This window comes from Ambystoma mexicanum, chromosome 1p, assembly GCF_040938575.1.
Source record: "Ambystoma mexicanum isolate Mex_15411 chromosome 1p, UKY_AmexF1_1, whole genome shotgun sequence".
Taxonomy (NCBI): domain Eukaryota; kingdom Metazoa; phylum Chordata; class Amphibia; order Caudata; family Ambystomatidae; genus Ambystoma; species Ambystoma mexicanum.
The window spans coordinates 404,750-422,125 of record NC_090921.1 but is presented as its reverse complement, the minus strand read 5'-3'; the positions used below and the strand labels follow the sequence as shown (position 1 = coordinate 422,125).

The 17,376-nt window shown below is 43.0% G+C and overlaps 1 long non-coding RNA gene and 2 pseudogenes across 3 annotated transcripts in view; 1 reads left to right on the top strand and 2 right to left on the bottom strand.

Moving 5' to 3' along the window:
* Window positions 1-17,376, top strand: part of LOC138563654 (uncharacterized) — a 162,295-nt gene that overhangs the window by 69,935 nt on the left and 74,984 nt on the right. The gene's annotated exons all lie outside the window — the stretch shown is intronic.
* LOC138460908 (U2 spliceosomal RNA) lies at window positions 746-970 on the bottom strand (annotated as a pseudogene).
* Window positions 6,775-6,953, bottom strand: LOC138461183 (U2 spliceosomal RNA; annotated as a pseudogene).

Sequence of the window (17,376 nt, the reverse complement as noted above, 5' to 3'; positions counted from 1 at the left end):
TTGACCACGTAGTCATCCTTTTCCTCACAAACTTCCTGCTGGACAGTAATCCGGATAGAATTCCGCAGTTGTGTCGCTGGCGGTATGGCCCGAGGTGGTGCAGCCATAATGGTGGAACGGTCCGAAGCGCACTCCTCCAAATCTTCAAAATGAGAGTCCGTGGTGATGCTAGCCACCCCCCTCTCCTCCTCAGGGAGAGAGGGTGACTGCTTCCTCCTCTTCACGGAACGAGGTCCCAAAACCGAGTAACGAAAGCTTCCAGGACTTTCAAAGCAGGATCAGTAGCCCACCCCCAGACCCGTAGGCCGGGGGGGGGGGGAGATCAGCTGCAAAGAGTCTCCTTTGACCGGACAGACCAGACAACAAAGTGAGTGTCTCTGCGCTTGATCTTTGCCAAGAGGCGGAGAAGCGATGCCAACAAAGGCTTTGCCTGAAAGACTGCTCGGGCCCCTTCGGGGCCTTTCAGGGGTGAGGCAGGGCAAGGACAGTGTCCCCCATCTCCTCCTTGTGCTGCTGGCTGGCTGGCTGACTGGCTGACTGGCTGGCTGGCTCCTTTGCCTTGCTTTGCAGCTCCTGTGAAAAGCAAGCAAAAAGGGCAGACTTTTTTTTCCTCCCGTGACACAACAGCACCTTTTCCGAAAATCTGGAGAAAAAAAAACACATTTAAACAAAAAAATATTGCAAAGTGCTCTTCTTTCAATAATTGCTCAGTCTTTCTTTTTCACAGCATTGTTTTCCCCAAGTGGGGAAGTGCACCAGTCCTGGAGGTACTGCAATACCAAGTTGATGCGTGGAGTGGACAGAGCAAGCTCCCATTCCATCGCCCGGTTCCAAAAATCAATTTAATATATGGTCCCCAGATAGAGGACGTATCAGATATTAAACTGATAAGAACAGATTTTTTTTTTTTTTTTTTTACGGTCTCCACTACACCCCTTCAACCGTCCCAAACCTCCAATTTACAAAAAATGCCAATCAAAAAAGTCCAAATCAATAAAAACCAAAAAATTTCTAAACTTTCTCAGCAGACTATCTTTTTTTTCTTTTTTTCAAATAAACACACTTTCAAACTCTGTATATTATACAAACTCCAATGCACATATATATATAAATACATTTGTCATACATAAACACCGTAATATAAAACAATAACACTGAAAAAACTCCCCTTCCCTCCCTTTTAAGTTGTTAAAGTCCAATTTCTCTGCTGCCACATGTGCTGAGATTGTACATCTCCCAATTTCTTAACATCCCGACAATAATATATATGCAAACAACTTAAAGCCCACTTAACACATTCTTGTGGAGAAACATAAATATGTTGTAAAACAAATAACACTCTTGATTTCCACAAAGCCTCCTTTATCGATGAACCTATCTGATACAAAAGTATATTATTCAAAACCTCTTTCTTCCACTGATATCCCAACAGTGCCATATCATATGTAATATCTCTTACCCCAGTCACTGCAAAAATCAAAGGTTGAAATGACTCCCATACCAGGGATGCATACTCACATTGCCATAAAAAATGATAAATTGTCTCTACTTGCACACAACCTTCTCTCGGACACACTGCCGACTTCGACATTTGTCTCCGATACATAAAATCCTTCAAGGGGAGAGCATTCACTAACATCAGCCAATTTATATCTTTTTGACTATTTGTTACTTCAGTATTTGAAAAAAAATTCCACACCCTCAACAATCTTGGACCTCCCAAATTATTCACCGGTTACAGCAGTTCTCTTTGCTGTAATGTCTTCAAGATTTTCCCAGAATCCACCCATTCCTCATGTAACAATTCTAGCGGGGATACCAAAGGCAAAAAACTCTGAAAACATTGGTAAAAAACAGATAACGACTCCGCTTTTGGCAATAAATTACTCCTCGGAATAATTTGAAATCGTTCCAACACATTCGCCGTAGCGTACCTTACAAAAGCAGCTGCCAACGACTTTGAATGTTTCACAACATTTACACAAAACCCTACATAGTGTCCCGGTAAAAATAATTCTAAATTTGGAACCCCTCTCCCACCTAAAGTCTGGGGTTTATACATTACAATCCTTCGTACTCTATCCATTTTTGAACCCCACAAAAATAAAAAAAATAACCGCTGCAACCGTACAATTTGTCGTATTGAAGGTGGAAAAACCAAAGCTAAAAAAAGTAAAATGGGTAATAAAACAGCTTTCATAAGCATAACCTTTCCTTCTATTGTCAGACTCCTTAATTTCCAAAAACACACTTTACTCTCCACTTTTTTTGTTACTTTTTCCCATTGTTCCACCCCATCCATACAGCTTTCAAAATCGACCCCCAAAACCTTCACTCCTTTTCCAGCTCTACTAACTGGGCAATGATACAAATTATCCCATACATCCACCGTAAACAATTTACACTTTTGATGTTTAATTTAAACCCCGCTGCTTGACAAAATAACTCAGTATGTAATACCGCCTGCCTTACTGACTGAGCATCTCTACACAAAATAGTAACATCATCCATATAACCTATGGACTTTGCTTGAATTCTTGTTCCTGGAACCGAAGCACCTATAATTCCTTGATGATCTCGTATACTTATGTGCAATGGCTCAATTGCACAAACATAAATCAATGCCGATAGCGGACACCCCTGTCGCACTCCAGACAAAATCGGTATTTTTCCAGATAACACACCATTTAAACGAATTTGACTAAACGCCCCACTATACAAAGTGGACACAAAATGTAAAAAACGACTCGGACATCCCATTTTTCCCAACCCTATCATAGGCTTTCTCAAAATCTAAACGTAATACTCCTAGAGATGTCCCTTTTTCTTTAGCTGCATTGATAGAATCTCGAATAATTAACAAACTTTCGTGAATACGTCTCCCTGGAATAGCACACGTCTGGTCCCCATGTACTAAATCTTTAATTACCTCCCTCAAGCGATTTGTAATTACTTTAGCCAAAATTTTATAATCTACATTCAATAAAGTAATTGGCCGCCAATTTTTAATATCCATTCTGTCTCCCTTTTTATATATCAGGGTTATAATTCCCTTTTTCATACTAGAACTCAAATTTCTCGTGTTTAAACATGCTTCCACCACTTCCACTAATACAGGTCCCAAAATATCCCAACATTTTACATACCATTCAATTGGTAGGCCATCACTACCAGGGGACTTCCCCTGTGAAGCTGCCATCACTGCTGATCGTACCTCCTCCAAGGAAAAAGGTTCCACCATTTTCTCCTTTTGCACTGTCTCTAATACGTCATGTATAGGAGTACAAAACCTTTCTCCCTGTTCCATATCTAACAACTTCTGGGAATATAATTCCGAATAATATTCATATGAAATATTTAAACTATTATCTACTTTATCTCGTCCCACACTGTGTGTACTATTGAATTCTGCTGAGATCCCTCTTCGAAAAGCTATTGATTTAAAAAAAAAAATCGTACATTTTTCATTTTCCTCAAAATTCTTAATTCTTAAATTAAAAATAATCGTCTTTGTTTTCTCCTGTATCCAATTCTGAATATCTCTCTTAACTGTACCCCATTCTTCTCGTACATCAACACCCATACCCTGCAGTTGATGTAACATTTGCTGTGAGCCTACTAACATTCTATAAACAAAATTATTCTTCCTGACAACTTCTTGCCCACATTTTATAAAAAATCTTTTTGTTTTAACCTTCATTGCTTCCCACCAATCAAAAATGTAAGGGTAGGATCCATGCTGCGTCACCCACTGCTTCAGCAAATGTCTAAAACGACCACACATCTTCATCTTTCAATAATTGTACATTCAACTTCCACAACCTCCTTCCCTTTGGTGTATATGACATTAACTTAACTGTGGAAAGTACTAAATAATGATCCGAAAAAAGCGTAGGTATAACTTCTGTCTCACTTGTCACAAAACTTTTTGATACAAAAATAAAACCTTTTCTGGACTTTACCAACCCATTGTTCTCTCTATAAGTCAACCTCGCCCCTGGAAGATTATGAATAGCATGAGTATCTATCAGCTGTAAATCATCTATTCTTTCAATAATTTGGTTGAGGTGTCTTTGTTTTCAGTACTCACTGGTCTACCACTTCTCACCCTGTCAGCATTATGTAATATACAATTAAAATCCTCCGCCACTATCAAAGGGGTACTCCCCATACAATAAGATCGTAAACACTGAAACAAAGAACACCTATCTCTTTTCTTTGCATTAGCATATACGCTAAGTAATTTATGTAGCGTATTCTGCCATTCAAAAGACACTTGTAATATACGCCCAGGGATCAACTCCACATGCTTCACATTCATCATTAAATGGGAATTAAATAAAACTGCAGTACCCGCATTCCTATTATCATTTGCTCCTGACCAAACGGACATTCCATTTGTCCATTCTGAACACCACTTCATATTAGTCCTGTCCCATGACATGGCACACTCCTGCAAACAAAGAATTTCACATGGTATTGTTGCTAAAAATGCAAACAATGCCACACGTTTCACTCTACTATTGATCCCTCTTACATTCAAAGTTGCCACCCTTAGGGTAGTATTATTAATCGGCTCCATCACCATTCACATATATATAAACATTATTTTACTTATCTCACAATGGACCGACTACGGTCCTTTCTCTTTTTTAGATCTCTACGCGTAATTCTGTGATCCACCCGAGTTCCCTCATTTTCACTTTCTGGCTCTTCCATAAGATCTGATTGCTGCATAGATTGTGAACTAACTGGGTCTCCCCAATCCTCTTGTAACGGATCAAAAGAATTCGAAGTCTCAATTTCCTGAAACACTGAATATACCTGCAATCTATTCTGCTCATCTTTTTTCACACTACTCATACCTTTCTGTGTTGCCTTCTCCCAGGCTACATCTTCTGGCTTATTGCATTTATTTATCTGATCCATAGTAGCCTTATCTCTATCCAACTGTTCTTTACTTCTCACGGTTACCATCTCTTCACTTTTCAACATTTCAACCTCCTTCTCCAGTATGCCATCTTCTTCCATACTGCTCTGAACTTCTTCCATATTTATTGTCTCGCTCTTACCTTGGTGAAATTCCATCAAAATCTGTGCAAATTCCGCATTCACATCCTCCAAAGTACCAAAACTTTCTCTTGTCTCAGTCTTGTATAAACTTTCTATATAAATCCTCATATTCCTGATCTGTAATCCTTTTACTGTTCACTGGTCCTCTCGGTCCTCTAACCAAACGTTCTTTCAATACATCCAATATATCTTTTCTCAACAAAACTTCATCCGTTTTTCCAACAATACTATCCTCCATTTCATCCTCCTCTTTCCTCTGATTCTCCTTGTCCTCCTTATTCCGATTACTTTCGTCACAATAATCTTGAAAAACGTCATTCATACTGGTAACTTGGGCATACGTCTTTGAAACAGTAGGACAATTATCTGCCAGATGTCCATCTACATCACACAAATTACATCTTTTGGGTCTTTCACATTCTGCTGCTTTGTGACCCGAGCTCCCACAATTTCTACACTTATCCTTTGGACGCTCTTGTTTAGTGTGCCCAAATTTCCTACAGAACCTGCAAAATATAGGCTGATTTGGATAGTACAAATAACCACTATTATTCATAATCTTAAAAACACCCGGAGGATATGACACTCCTCCCACTCGTTCCGAATCTTTTTTCAGCACAACCACAAATCTTTGGTTGCCATTAAAGAAACCAAACTTATTCTTCATCTCATGTCCACCTCTTACTTCCTCGCAATAAGTTAGAAGCCAATTCTTAATTGTTTCGAGATGCACAAAAGGATTATACATATGAACCGTCAACGGTGTCTTTTGACGGATATAACACAATTCAATCGTAATACCTTCCAAAATTGTATTCTTTTCCTTTTCCGCTTTATAAACTTCATATACACTCAGACGATTCTTCATCAGTGAAAGTAAAATCATACGTAGCAACATGTCTATGCTCCTGCATACAATATACTTTTCCTTTTTCCGCCTGTAATGCTTTAAACAGTACCTCCTTGACAATAAAGTCAAAATTCTTTCCCAAACGAAAATCATGTTGTACCGTCATTCGAATCGAATTCCGTAGTTCCGTTGCCGGTGGTATGGCCCTGGAAGGCATCGCCATACTGGACAAAACTGCCGTAGAATTCTCCTCCAATCAAAAAATAATCCTGTGGTAATGCAAGCCACCCCTCTCTCCTCCTCTGGGAGAGAGGGTGACTGCCTCCTTCTTCTCACAAATCCAAATTCCAAAACGAAATAACGAAAGCTCTCGGACCTTCTAAGCACGATCAAAAAGCCCAGACCCAAAGGCCTGGGGGATCAGCTGCAAAGGGCGTCTCCTTGGACCGGACAAGCCAGACAGCAAGATGAATCCCAGCACTTGATCATAGCCAAAAGGCCGAGAAGCAATGCCCACAAAAGCTTTGCCTGAAAGACTGCTGCTCGGCAGCTCCCCTGCTGACTCGGAGCAACGCTCTGTTGCAGACCCCCAGAATCCTCGGCCAGGAATAGCATTTGCATGACCAGCATGCCCGGCTGTATGGTCAGCTTATTTTGCATGGCTCCATCCAAAGATTTCCAGGGGTCCTAGAGCTCCAGGTCCGAGACGGCCAGACACAGGCTGCAGAGCTCCACCCAGCCAAGCTGCAGCCTCGCCCTGGCCCTGTCACCAAGTGGCCAAAAGTCACCCTCAGCTCTTCTTTCAAGAATTGCTCAGTCTTTCTTTTTCACAGCATTGTTTTCCCCAAATGGGGAAGTGCACCATTTCTGGAGGTACTGCAATACCAGGTTGATGCGTGGAGTGGACAGAGCAAGCTCCCACTCCATCTCTCTGTTCCAAAAATCAATTTAATATATGGTCCCCAGATAGAGGACGTATCAGATATTAAACTGCTAAGAACAGATTTTTTTATATCAAAAGTTTATTTATCAAAACTCAACATATTACCAACATAGTTACTATGCGATGTTCATGGTAAAACATACTTAAAGCAAGACTAAATACTTCAACTAACACCAAGAACCAAACTGTGGTGCACACAAGGTAATGCCTAGTAACAAAGAACCACATAACTGTAGATGCTGGCCAACAAAAAAAACAATTTCCAACTCCTTATACAAGGAGGCCTTTGTAACTAATGCAACTAATTAAAGGTCAACTAACCCTCTTCCCCATTAACAATTCTTTCTGGAAGTCCATATCTTCCTTGCCCTGGCACAAAAAGGTGTCCACAGGAGTGAGTTACTGTTTGTTTTGTTTGTTTGTTATATTTGTATGACGCACCCGACCCAAAGGTATCTGGGCGCCTTATTGTGTCTCCACCTCCCTTCTTATCTAACTGCACTCTCAAGGAGAATCATTGCCTCCCCTGCCACAGTAGTCAATATCTTTCTTTTTATTTTTTATTGTGCATTAGCCAAAAAGAACTGACTTTTTACACAGTATACAAAAAACAGAAAATCAAGTAAATGCATTAGGACATAAAAGCATAAAAGAAAAATAAGCTTTGTACACAAAAGCAGATAAGAAGAATGAACAGCAGCTGAAACAAAGAACTTTGCATTGGCAGACCATTTAAAATAGCCCCATTATTTATCAAATTCAATTGTTGTAAAATCTAAACAACTTCAAATGAGAGGAACCTTTTGTTGCCAGAAATTAGCCTGTCCCAAAATATGTCTGAAGATAAAAAGTTGGGATCATTCACATAACACTTGAGTCTTGCAACTCTGACAAACCAGGTCCCAGCACACTCCGTCAGAAGGTGATGGATCGACTGTGTTACTTTAGCGCTACAACTATCGCATAAATCAGAGGGATATAGATTTTTAAAACTAACATGGAGGATTTCCATAGTTCGAAGCAAAGACGTAGGAAGTCCATTTGTGTATGTGGATTGTATGATTTAATAAGATGTTGGGGGAGTAGAGACCTCGGTTTGTCAATTAGAAGCGGGGATGAAGATAGCTTAGCCGACCTCATTTTGTTCTGTTCTTATCCAATCTATTTGATGGAGACTTTCCTTTACCTGGATTTTGGATAAGAGTAACACAGTCCAGGTCGCTTAGAGTAAGAAGGTACACACACCACTCTTTGAAGGTGTTTAATAAAAGATTGGCAGATTTCCTCATAGTAAGATACGCTCCAGATTGTCTTGCATGCAGTACTTCTTCCTCGGGCAGGTGTGTCCTACAAAACCAAAGCCCTCAGCCTTGTACATTTTCTGATCCCTCTGTTGAGCCTGCGACTGGACTTCTCCATGCCCTGTGTGACGCCGTCCTGCGCCATTGCAATCTGGGCACCACCTCCGACCAGATGATGTCGGTACCAGGCAAATCTTGCCAGTGTGCGCAGACCCATTTCAATCGGGCCCTTCCCATGGTGGCCAGATCATGCCACCCAAATGTGCCGTCGGCACCTTGTGGGTTAAACACTAAGGGTGTCTGGTTGGTGGGCTACTTAAACAAGATCTATTGGTAACCATTCACCAGGACAAAGTGTTTTTTTGCCCACATTACACTTGTCCCCCATGTATGTCCAAGTTCAGCGCCCACCATCCTATAGAGTTTCTGTCTCCTTGGGCCATAACATGCTTTCCCCAAGTTGCCTTTGTAAATCAATACTGGCACTCCAGGTGCCCTAAAACCTGCCAGTGGCCCATGATTACCTAGTCAGTGCTACACTTGATGGTCTATGTGCCCCTCCCCCACCCCCAAACCTGGTGATGGCCCCATCCTCTTGGTCGAGGCCCTTGAATTGTACACAAACCCTAATTTCAACCTTAAGTGTACTTGTGCCAACCTTCGGTTTTGCCGTGGCCTCCATCCTGAGGCCGTGTCCCACCGCCAGCCCAACCTCACAGGGTCATGGTGCTGTGTTACTGGGCAGGTCTTTCGGTTGTATGTAGCCACAATTGCAACTTACCAGTGTATGTATGCAATTACCCAGTCTTACCGCAAGCATGTACCAAGTGTCGCACCTCCTACCATTTCAAAACTTTTCTTTAGGGTCGTTATGGTGCATTCCTGTCCCGCCCATTAACTTGCACCCAAACCGTAATTGAAAATGATAAGTTGCTCATGCATGCAATCTGTGCATGCAATTGTGGGAGGTCCCACCAATTACGAAAACGTTTTGTAGGTCTCAGAGCCGTGTTAATGGACGGAACCTACAGTTGTACATAAAGAAAACTTTGCACTTATCGTACCTTTCTTCCATCCTCCAGTCTTAGCACTGGTATGTCATTGTGGGAGTGCCCCACAGCTTACCAGACCTTTCGGGATCGTAATGCTGAGTCCGGGTCGCACACCCGGGAGCAGGCGGAGGTGGTCGTAGACGTCCTCTATTGGTTTCATATTTTATGATAACACAATCACAAATCTGTTATTCGCACCGCAAATGTGCAGCGCTGTGACCCCACAGCTGGCACCATCGAGAAGTGACCCCCCTCGGTGGGACCCCAGGTCCCTCAACATAGGTTCCCATGGCCAATCAGCTGCTGGTGGGCTCACCGTTGTGGTATGAACTACGACGCTGCCAGCGTGCAATCCACCAAGCCATCTCCTTTTATTAAACCTTCCAGTGAACCCGGCTGTGGTCAAAGTTACTGCGTAATTACTGTGGTGTTGATTTATACCTACAAATTTCGGTCCCACATTTTCCTCTTCTATGCAGGTGTGTCTGCCCTACTGGCCTGCCAGCCCTATCCTGGACACTGGAAGCATGCAATTGGAGGGGCATTGAATGCGGGATAACCGCACCTTATTGCCTTTTTTTTTGCCTTTATTCCGTTTTTCTATTAACGTCATTCAGTAAATATAATGGATCCAAGGAAATTGTTTACCCGGTGACCCTGAATTGAACATTGAACCCAAAGTGCAACTATGCTACACCGAGCCCGCCCCATCGGGCTTCGACCACGCCCCAAAAATTGTCTGACTTAAATGAAAAAATGGTGCACAATTGTAACTAACCATTCCTTTCCTTTATGACCCAGTACCAGTGGCACCCCATGCGATGAAGTAAACTGCCACTCGTGTATTTCATAATCTGCACCAGCTACCCTGGTCGAACTCAAGCGCATCTTGGTTCATTTGTGGCCATTAGCCTGCTGCCTTTAGGCCATTCCCTGCCTGTCCCACAACCCTTTTAATAAACTCAAGACTGCTAACGCCAAACTCCTTCCTACCCTCTATGACCAGTTCTAATGGGTGTAATGCTAAGCTTGGCAAAGTATCGCCCTGAACGGAGGTCCACCCCTGCAGATGCGATGCAAATTGTTCATTTTAGACATCTACTGTGGCCCGCTGGAGGAGAATTGGGTACTTACACGGCCGACACTTAGTCCACCTTGGGTGTTCAGGAAAAAAACACTGTTACCTGTTTGCTACATGATCAACCTTCTCATCAACTGCACCGTGATCGGCTTGCCTAATGATCTTTTCTCCAGTTAGGGCATTCTTGAACCTGTATTTGAACATAAAACACTTTATCGACCCAACGCAGACATAAGGCATACTGTTGACACCCTTTTTGGACTTGTATGTTTTGTCCCAAAACCCTTGCCTTGTGGATAGGTACCTTCCCCAATACATCATTTCAGTTGTCTCCTGAGTGATTAATTAACCACCCTGCCATTTCCGGGATCTTGGTAGGTGCAATTGCTACTTGTCCGTATGGATCATCTACCCCCAAGTAATGCCTCCTGAAAAACCCTTTCTAATGGCTCCTGAAAACCAACCAGCATATTATCCATCGACATTCCTCAATATCTAAACAACTCCAGGCCATGCTACCGCCTTCTGCCGAATTGCATTCTGGTATTTGTAGTCTCTCTTTATCCAGAAGTGGGGCATATTTGTATCCATAGAACCTATACCCCATTACCTAGCTGACGTTTCTATTAGCCATAATTTTATCCACCAGCAATGTTTCCGCTAATTTTCCAGTAAATGTGCCTCTTTAAAGTATGTTACGTCCTGTGCCACGCTATCCTGTCCTAATGACGTAGAAACCCACTTTAAGAAACCATTACTCGGGCCAGACGCATCCTAAAATTTTTCTTGGACGTTGCGTAAAAGTCCAGACACGTGAGTTACGCACGTTGCTGTGCTATGGCAAAGGTATTTACACTATTCAACTCCCGCGGGAGGGACCCGTGACTCACTTAGCACAGCAGTGCCCCCCCCTACAACTCCCGCAAAGCTACCCGGGGCTGTCCCCCCAAATGCCTTGGGAGCAAGCCCCCCTGCGCCAAGGCAAGGCAATCAACTCGGGAGAAATGCACGCACCCATCTCTCAAACCCAGCAGTTTTGGGATGTGTGTAAGCCTAAGGGATACGCCAGGCACAATTTCATGGCCATGCACTTGCATCATTCTAGCACCTCCTACCATCGATGGCCATTAAATACCCCTGGGAAAACGATTCCCTGCCCATGAACTTTGCACCATTTTTGCACCGGCTACCATCAATGGCCAGTAAATACCACAGAAAACAATATTCCATGGCCATGCGCTTACACCTGCTACCATCAATGGACAGTAATACCATAGGAAACCATATCCCATGGCCATGCACTTACAACATGCTTGCACCTGCTACCCTCAATGGTCAGAAAAATCCCCACAAACACAGACTGGCAAATGCCTATAGCCACAGATGCCTAGAGTCACCGCTTTGGCATTTTAAGTGCCACCTGAGACCATTCCTTCGGTGCGGTGCTTGTAATTCGAGGTAAACTACACGCAGTGCTTGGTCAGCGAACAAACCTTTTTTTCTTTTGACGACCTATTCGTAGAAAGTATTCCCTATTTGTGCGGACGTTACTGGAAACCAACTCTGATTACTTTGTTTTTGGAAAAACAAACTCCATGTGTGTGAAGAAACACTTTACTGTAAAGGAGCCATTTTTCCATTTCCAAAAGACTTTATAACAACAGAGAGCACCTTAACCAATGTGTAGCAGATACATGAAAGCCGTATTATGTAGAAATGCCAGCGGCAAATGCCTAAATGCATTCTGGGACTTGTAGTCTCGCAGGTATACGGGGAACTAAACCCCGGACAGGGGCATGACTGTGTCTGGCATAAGTCGAATCTGGAGAAATATACCGCGCATAGGTACCACAATCAGCAAGGCCCGAGGGCCGGGATGAGGGCACAGGGCGACCAAATAACATCATATAATACCGAAAACCAACGCTTAAACACGGGAGGCTTTCCCTTTGAGGAAACGCATTGCGTGCCCACTGAACAATCCATCAAACAGGGCATGTGTAGCGCCGTAATACAAAACTACAACATTACATCCCAACAATTTGCAGCTGGTGTGGTGACCCGACAAGTGAAACGGAGCCCCAAATCAGTAACGTGAAACAGAGGCCGGAAATCAGTAAGCAAACCCACCGTGATAATCAAGCTACTGACGACCAAGGGGCTCCTCCATACTTACCGATCCAAAGCAAGGCTGCCTCCATACTTACCAAACTCCAGGCGGGAAGCACTGTGGAGTCCAGAGTTGTTCAGACGGAGGGACTGGAAACACTTGTGTATAGGCGCGTTACAAATGTCATATCATATCTAGAGTCTCGTACAATGATGATTTTGGGGGAGCAAGTATCAATCTATAGCGGACCCAGGGACGACTTCCAGATTTTGCTTTCAATCTTGTCCCTGTCCAAATGGTAAGCCATCAGATTACACTCCATGCCAAAAATGACTGGCCCAACCTTCCCTACATAAAATGTTACCCGAGGCAGAAGAGAAAATTTACAAAACTGCAAGTGGATTATTTTCATCTGAGCAATTAAGTTAACTACCTTTAGATCAATTGTGAGGATAAGTTCACGCCTAGTCGGAAAAGCAGTGATTTTTTTTTAGCCCAAATGGGTCACTTCCTTAGATACTGAAATTATCGTCTTATCCAACTGCCAGGGAAAGGATTACATTTTTCTGAGGGGATGCTTAAAGATCACTATCTTTGACCCTTCAGGGTTTATTTTTAAGTCATTGGCTTTAGCATACACCCACAAGACATAAAGTAATTGCTGCAGGCCAACTTGTGTTTGATCAAACACGATAATATCGTCATCGTATGCTCACCAGTTTATTTTCCAGTTCCCCAGTATGGGGGCTGCCATCCCCGCATCCCTCACCCATTCCATTAAATCCGAAAGATAGATGATGAAAAGGAGAGGGGCTAATAGACATCCTTGACGCACCCCCTTATTGATCAAAACAGATTGAGACAGAGCCCCCAGCATGGATAGCCGCACTCATGTAATTCCACCTATATAGCAAGTAATGACTCCGGGATCCCCCACCGCTGTAGTTTTAACCACAATCTATTCCTATTGATGAAATCAAGCCAGGCTCCAAACAGAGGAGACCCATTCTTATCAAGGGAATCAGAAGACGGGCAACCCAGAAGAAGTTTATTTAAGGAAGTGTAGAGCTGCTGTTTCGGGATTATACCTTTTTGACTCTGTCCAGTTCAGATGGAATGAGACCAGAGAAGATCTTCCCGTCAGCATCTAAGATGGAAATGGGCCGATAGTTTGATGGATTTGATCTAGCTCCCTTTTTATAGATGGGAATGACGATGCATCTTCTCCATGACTCTGGGGGTAGTCGTGTTAGAATAACATTATAAAACGGGATCTTGAGATTCTTGCACCCTAACACTGGGCTTAGTTTATTAATAGCATTGCTCAGACCATTGGGCCCAGTTGCCCTAAATGCCGAGGATTTTTTAATCAATAATTCAAAATCCTCAGTCGTAAAGTTAAGGGACCACTGAGTGCTACAGATTACCTTGGGAGCCTGGCATCCTGGTAGGCCATAAAGGCCCGAGAAATGTTCTATCCAAGAGGCTTTATGAATGACTGTTTCTTGCTGATCGTAGCCCCCCCCCCACCAACTGATCTCACTATCGACCAAAAGTTTCTAGTGTTTTTGGCACATACGGCTCTTAACATTTCCTCCCCTTTTCTTTGTTTTCTCATACCTTTCCAGGACCGAAACCAGTTTCTTTGGGAGTTACTGCCTTTAATTCATATTTCAAAAGTATGGGGTCCTCTATATTTTTATTTAGAGACAGTTTGTGCTTATTTATCATTTTCTTTCTTTGATAAGCTGAGATCAAAGGGATAATTTGTGGGCCTCATCCTCCTACCTTGGCATATCAATGGCGGATTTAAGTCCCACAGAATCTTGATGGTTGACAAACCCACTCAAGTTGCATAGGAGAAGGGTCAATGAAAGCTGACTGGAGAAGACCAGTAAGGGAGCGACCCCGCCCCCCTCGCTCAAACTTAACTACACGATTACCTGAATTATTTACCGTTAAGATTTCTTGAAAGACCTAAAATTGCTTATTTTGAGGTAGTTTAATGGTAGCTTCTAACATATTATGGTCATCAAAATGTCCCTCTCTAAGTCAATATCTAATGCAAGAATACTCTAGAGTCAGATTTATCACTATCTACAGGGAGTCCACTATCTGACCCTTCCTTGATTTATAAGAATACTTAAATGTCTCCATGCTTTAATGTCTCCACCAGTTCTTAAAATAGCTTAGAATACCCCCCGCAGGGATTTAGGCCTTTATGTAAGGCTACCACTGCATAGCTGAAAATATAAAGCCCAAGTCCAGAACCCAAAAGAAGAAATATTCTTATCAAAATATCGGAACTATATACATCATCTTGACACATGTTCATAATAGGAGTCTTCTACTGCTCCAAGACGAAAAATGTCAAAGCAGACCATTTTTCCTTGACTGCCAAAACACAAATTATTGACTTTCAAGAAACGTTTTTCCTGAACAGTCTCAAGGCCTTATCCAAGAAAGCAGGAGTCTGCAACTGTCCCCAGTTGTCTAGGAACAAGAGTCTACAACTGCACGCCAAGTGTCTCTTCAGACAAAGTTCTTGAAACCTTCTTCTTGAAAGTGGGAGTCTGCCTCTGCCACCAGCATCTTTGGGACAGATGTCTACAACCACCCATAGTCTTATGTAACACCAATTTCTTGAAACCAAATCCTAGCATACAGGAGTCTACAACTGCCCCCGCTTCTATGGGACAGGAGTCTGCAACTGCACACCAATTCTCCTCAGGGAAAGTTATTCCTAAAGGTGGCAGTCTGCCACTGCCCCAGCTTCCCTGGGACAGGAGTCTACAACTCCCCCCCTTAGTCTCATCTTATACAATGTTCTAGAAAATCTGCTTCTAGTATACAGGAGCCTGCAACTTCCCCCGCTTCTTTTTAGAGGCAGGAGTCTACAACTCTAAAACCTGACATAAGACTTCCAGCACTCCGATGCTGCTTCTTCACAAATGTTCTCTTCACCGCCACACATGGTACAGCTAGCTGTCCTCCAAGTCCAGGCTCATCGTCAGAAGACTGTCAGAAGCATGAAGAGTGAACATTTAATAGAAACTAAGCCTGATAATTCTTCAGCTGTAAGATTGTTTCCCAATCCCACTACTGCCAGTAGGCCCAAAAAGTAGTACAAATCTTTCTCAAAGCAAAGGTTGTTCATTGATGAATGTACCAACCTCCTTGATCTATACCAAGTCTCAAGAAGGGGGTTAATAACAATACTCAAAACACCCTTGCCAACCCCTCATGGAGGTTTGTAAGCCCATTTCAACTGCAGATCCGATTGGCTCAACTTTGCAAGGTCCCGCACATAGTAATTTTTCAGGTCCGCCTAAGCAATCTGAACAGTTCCTGGCTTAAGCAAAAAAAAAAAGTCTAAGCACTAGATCATTCCTTGATTTCCAGATTGCCATTTTGATGCAAGAGATCGAGACCCACGGCTGCTCCCATTTATCCACCTGCCAAGGCCCCACATGACTACCAAACATGACCAATCTTACATCCACCTGAGCTGGCCCTATATAGGGCATCACTAAATCAACTGCACCCAAACACACCACCTTAGCAAAAAGGGCAGTCCCAAAAAACAAGCTCCACAGATTCTTCAATTTGACAACCTCTAGGGTACAGGGGGGTAATGGCCAGCGATCTACTATACATGGTCCTTCTGACAGGCAAAACCTCATGCTCCCGGGGCCAGTTGCAGAGCTCTTTCCTGTGGACCTGTCTCCAGGCCATGACAGAGTAAATGAGGTTTGAACCAGCGAGTACAGGCTGACAAGCGAGAATCTGTTTATTCTAAAAATAATCTTTATTCAATTTAATACAAACAACTCCAAATTCATTTGCCAATTTCTAATAACCATTGATCATCAATCATCTAATCCCATTCACAATACAACTCTCACACATACTACTCTGTCAGTCTTCTATTCCCAAATTATACACTTTAACAGCAAAAGCTCTTTTCAGTTCATCAGTGACATCTTCAATTCTCCAGCATGGGGTCTGGCATGGATTCACATGCTCATGAATATTCCCCGTCGTCAGGCTGGGAATCCTTGGTAAAGAAAAAATCAATATCAGTTTCGTTTCTGATCTGTCTTTCTTAGTAGTAACCAATCGCTGGTCTCTTGGTCATACTGCCCCCAGCCAATGACTGCCCTCTCCCTAAGCCCCGCCCTAAGCCCCGCCCCTGGCAGCCATCCTCAGATTTTTACCGCACGTTCAAGTGTTGGGAGTCCTCGTGCTATAGCTCTCGAGCTTTTACTGCGTTTTGCGCTTTTTTATTTTTTTTTTATTCTTTTTTCAAACTTTTATTTTTGTTGACAGAGGCAAAAGGCATACACACACATCAGAGCAATAAACACTAATTTGTTGCATCAATCGGTACATAAAGAGCAAGTAGACAAAATTACAGTAACAGCGGGTGTGAAATGGCATGTCACAGGTCACCAAGAAAGCGAGCAGCATTAGGAACGTCAGGGGGATCCATCCCCAGAGGAAGTGTCATTTAAGCCAATCAAGTAGCTGTTGAATGCAGTCCATATGTTCCGAGGACGAGAGCGTACCGGGAGAATACCCAGAAACTCCTCCTCACAGTTTTGAGATCAGGTGAGTAAATTTAACCATTTCTGGAATGCAGGAGGATTGGGGCTCTTCCAGCTTAGGACACACTTTTTGTCTATGGATACAGCTTACATTTAAGAATTTAATACTGTCCACCGCTCCCCCAGCCCGCCACACCCCAAACAACACCCCCATTGGATCAAGGTCCACCTCAGTGTCAGTAATCTCCGACAGCGTCTCTGTGATCTTACTCCAGAATGTGGCCAGGTTCGGGCAGCTCCAAAACATGTGCAAATGGTCAGCGTCGTCCGCAGCGAGGGCACAGCCGAGGATCGGAGCCGGCAAACCTAGACACTCTACCTGGGGTGTAGTACAGCCTATTGAGTAGTTTATATTGTAT